The sequence below is a fragment of the Puntigrus tetrazona genome, unplaced genomic scaffold, assembly GCF_018831695.1.
Source record: "Puntigrus tetrazona isolate hp1 unplaced genomic scaffold, ASM1883169v1 S000000754, whole genome shotgun sequence".
Lineage (NCBI taxonomy): Eukaryota > Metazoa > Chordata > Actinopteri > Cypriniformes > Cyprinidae > Puntigrus > Puntigrus tetrazona.
The window spans coordinates 62,501-67,500 of record NW_025048363.1 but is presented as its reverse complement, the minus strand read 5'-3'; the positions used below and the strand labels follow the sequence as shown (position 1 = coordinate 67,500).

Below are 5,000 nucleotides of genomic sequence, written 5' to 3'. Positions count from 1 at the left end.
CATAAAAAAAAAAAATTAATAAAAATACTATAAAATAATATTTGATTATTTTACATTTTGATAGGATTGACGTGCTTTTTTGGACTGTTACAGTTTAATTAAACGGTTAAAGAAAACCCAGAATTTCAGGACAAACACATGCAATATGATTTTATCCAAATGACTTTGATCCAAAGGTTTTAGTGTAAAAAGGAGGCAGTGGAGTGAATCTGAACTCTGACAATAACGCTCTATTCATTTCACGCTGCCTGGAGTTTTATTTTCCAGATTTTCTCAGGCTCCGCTTTCATTACAGCGATACGAAGAATAATTTCATTCATCTGTCCTCGCTTACGGCCGTCTTACTAAAAGAGTCAGAGAAACACAGCGGGCGCTAATAACATCGACTGATTACTCCGCGTAATTAAACAGCTTTCTTTAACAGATACTGATATGATAAGGCCTTTAAAGAAAGGCGATTCAAATATCATTGTGCCGGAACTAATAAAATCTTATAAAGTCTAATAAAGTCATATAGAGTTACACCGGATGAATGCACATCATATATACAGCCACGAAATCTGTAATGATTAATTTAAACTGAATTTTAATGATTTCAATTAAAGCAAAACTTTTAATATTTAAAAAAAACAATAAAAATTGTATGACGGTTTAATAAAACTTATATATTATGCATATTATATATTATTATATTATGTTATAAATAAACAAATAATAGGTCATTTGAAAAGGCTTTTTCTAAATTCTATTTTATTTTTAAAATAACTTTTTGTTTTCTTGTTTCATCTTTCTAGATTCTGTGTTTTATGACTGAATTAAATTGTAACAATAATACTTGTGATAATAACTGAACTCATGAAGGTTTTCGTACAAAAATACGCGTTTAAAATAATTGTTAGAAATAATAGGAAATTCATAAGAAATTCACAGTTTTGTTTTTTTCTAATTGTTGAGTTTTCTGTCTTCATTTTTCATGATTTAATTAAATTGATTTAATTGACGCCTGATTTAATGATTAATTTAAATAAATTTTAATGATTAATTTCAATAATTTCTTGTAATTAATTAATTTTATAATTAATATAATTAATTTGTAATTTTTATATAAATATTTTAATATTTAAAAAAAAATAATAAAAAATGTATGTAAAATCATTTATTAAATACATTTTTTCTTTCTCAATTCTATTTTATTTTCCCCATATGTTATGTGTTCTGTCTTCATTATTCTGAATTGATTAATTTAAACTGAATTTTAATGATTAATTTCAATTAAAGCAAAACTTTTAATATTTAAAAAACAATAAAAAATTTATGTAAAATCATTTATTATTTTTTTTTTCTTTCTCAATTCTATTTTATTTTTCCCAAATGTTTTATGATTTAATTAAATTGATTTAATTGACTTCAGATTTAATGATTAATTTAAACAGAATTTTAATGATTAATTTCAATTAAAGCAAAACTTTTAATATTTAAAAACTATAAAAAATTATTGTAAAATCATTTATTAAATATTTGTTTTCTTTCTCAATTGTATTTTATTTTTCCCAAATGTTTTATGATTTATGAACTCACTTGCTCTTCCCTTTATAGACGGTGGCGTAGGATCCCTCTCCGAGCTTCTCCAGCTTCTCGTACGAATCCGCTTTGCCGAACTTCGGGCTCGTGGGCTGAAACAGAGCAGAGAGACACAAACACTTTTATTACAGGATCCGGGATTCTCCAGCATTAATGAGTCTGTGCTGATGAATTGCTTCCTGTTAAACAGGAAATGAGCTTTACTAGATAAAAACTGCATGAACCTGATGGCTTTTAGCCAGGACGGACGCATTAAGGACATTCATAACGTGGCAAAGCATTTCTATTTCAAATAGAAATGGACTTTCTGTGAATCCTGAAACATAAAATCTATCTAAAGTTTTCTCAAAAATATTGAAGATAATCAGAAATGTTTCTTGATCAGTAAATATTAGTGTATTATGATATTAGTATATTAAGATCAGCATATTATTATCATTTCTGAAGATCACGTAACGATGCTGAAAATTCACAGAAATAAATTGAACACACAGCTGTTTTAAATTCTAATGATATTTTACTGTAGTTTTAGTTTTACATTTTAACATGCATACATCAAAGGTCATCGTAATTTTAGGAGCACGGTTTCTTAAAGCTGTATTACACTCATTATTATTCATGAGAAAGCATGTCCTCGTCCAATGAGAAGACGCCTCTCTTAATTATTCATGACGTGTGTTGATTTCCTGTACTTCAGATCCTGAGATCACTGCAGTAACACAGAACACGTGTTTATTAAAAAGTAAACAATTAATAGAACAAAAAGCCTACGAAAATTAATAACAAAATGAAATTGATTTTAACAATTAAAAACTAAAACAGTGCAAAAATACTCAAATTAATAAATTATGTCAGAATTAATTTTTTTAATTAGGATTTTCAGTTTTTAAGAAGTTTAGGTTTTTAATTTTTTTATTTTGAAAAATTGTATATTCTTTCTGTAATTTCACATTATGTTTTTATTTGCTTATGTGTGTGTTTTATTTGGATTCATTTTAATTTATCTTATTTATATTATGAATTCTACATTTATTTTTAATTACGTTTTCAGTAAAATAAAAGTCTTTATTTTACTAAAAAAATTATATTATGACTTATATTATATGACTTATATTATGATTTATATTATGACTTTCTTTTTAGTAAGTGTCTTATTTAGATCTTTAAATGTCATTTATTTAATCCATAGTATGATCTCTTTTTAGTCTTTTATTTAGACTTTTGTATTTTCAAATTAAAATTACAATTTTAATATTAAGTCTTTTATTTCGATTTTTTTATTTAATCTATATTTATTAGTTTTTAGTACATTTTTATTTCGATTTTTTACCTTAATCTATATTATAATTTTATTAGGTTTTTTTATGTTATATATTTTAATTTTTAATGTCATATGTGCGAACGTGACTCAATGCTGCTGAAAACGATCGTTTCTTCAGTAATCAGGTTTTCGATCCGCGAGCGATCGGTGTGAAAGATGCAGCTGTAACCTCAAACCCTCGCTCTTTATCAACACCAGACACCAGCGCTCTCTAAATATCAGATCAGCACGCCTTCATTTTCCTGATGGAGGCATCGGGAGTGCAGGGGCCCTGAGGAGAACAGGTCTGAGTGAGAATCAGGAGAAGGGTGTGATCTCTCTCTCTCTCATTCATTTTTCATTGGTGTGAATCAGCAAGTAATGTGCTTTCTTCAAACCGGACACCTGTTGCTTTCAGAGTTACACACTTTTTATATTTGACCGAAATAAATGTAGCAATGATGCAAAATGCCGTATGTAAGGTCCTACAAAAACGGGCAATTAATGAAATAATAGTGTGAGAAAACTGAATGTATTAAAAATGAATAAAATCATTAAAAACGTAAAGTTTAAATAAATATAAAAATAGCTAAATAAAGCGTTGCTGAATTAAATAAAATGAGTAAAATGAAAACCATTTTAGAAAAAACCCTAAAAATTAAGTGAAATAGTACAGTAAAATTAAAAACAATTTAACAAAAACCGTACTATAAAAATAGTAATTTAAAGGAAAAAAAACGAACGAAAAAAGTAAAACTGAATAATAATAATAATAATAATAATTTAAAAACATGTTAAAAATGTTAAATTATTACAAGTACTTTTAATAAAATACAAATAAAAGTGAAATTAAAAAATCGAAATAAAAACCTGAAAATGGATACTTTAAACGTAAAACCAGAACAAATGCGTTAAAGCTAACAAAAAATGTCGAATTCAAACGAATGGATTTAAAATAACAACACAAAGTAAAAAGTTACAGTTACAGTTCTGAAAAATAAAAACGAAAGGCTTATTTCAAGATGTCCGAGATGCTGTTATTGTATATCTGCACGTGTATTACATGACTATTAACCAACATCAGAGACGCGTGAACGTGAAAGTGCTCATAAATGATTAATATATGAACAAATTAATATTTCAGCTCAGAGGATCGGCGGAGGCCAGCGTTTGGGAATTCGTGCAGTTAAACAGGCACGACATGGCCGTTCTGAACGAGCTCTCGGAGCCGGGAGGGGTTTCTGAGAGAGACTCACGGAGCTGGGGCTGGAGTGACGGCGGAGTTTGGGCGACTCTTTTCCGGACGACGAGCTCTTGGCGTTAATGCAGGCGTTGTTCTCCGAGTGGACGCGCTTGACCTGCCCCGCCGGTTTCTCGAAGGGTGAAGGCGCTCTGCGTCCGCTGCACGCAGCACCTTCCGGTCCTCAGGATAGTGTCCAGGGCTTGATGACCGAGTCTGATCCCTGGCAGCTGCGAGTGGACATCTTGGTGACACATATCTGAGGAGGAGAAGAAGAAGAAGAGCAGAAGGCTTTAATGAGCTTGAGACGACAAGCCTGAACTTCAGAAGCAACACCGGGCTCATATGAACACGCTGTCTAACGCCATTCGTGCACCAAACGCTTGACAAAAATTATTCAAATAATATTAGAAAAAGCATATGAAAATATATCAATGTTTAAATAAATATGAAAAAAATTTAATTACACATAAATGACTTAAAATGACAAAAACGAGTCAAAATACTTGAGTAAAATCATTAAAAATGTGATTAAAAATGTTAAAAGTTAAATGAAAACACTTGCTAAAACCTAATAAAGGATTTAAATCATTACGCTATTTAAAACTTCTAATTTAAAATAAATTATTTTAATGATAAAACAATTCTAATAAAATACTTACATATATGTATATAAAATATATATATGTAAAATATATAATTAAAAATAAAATTAAATATTTTAAAATAACATGAAAGCACTAGCTAAAATCTATTAAAATCATAATGCAAAATTAAAATAAACTTTTTTTAATTACTAATTTTTAATTACTAATTTATTTTTAATTTATTTTAATCTAAAATAAAAAAAGTTTTAAATTTTTTTAAAAACAATTGCTG

The 5,000-nt window shown here is 28.3% G+C and overlaps 1 pseudogene; it reads right to left on the bottom strand.

Annotated features, from left to right (window-relative positions):
- Positions 1–5,000, bottom strand: part of LOC122335328 — a 142,100-nt pseudogene that overhangs the window by 90,464 nt on the left and 46,636 nt on the right.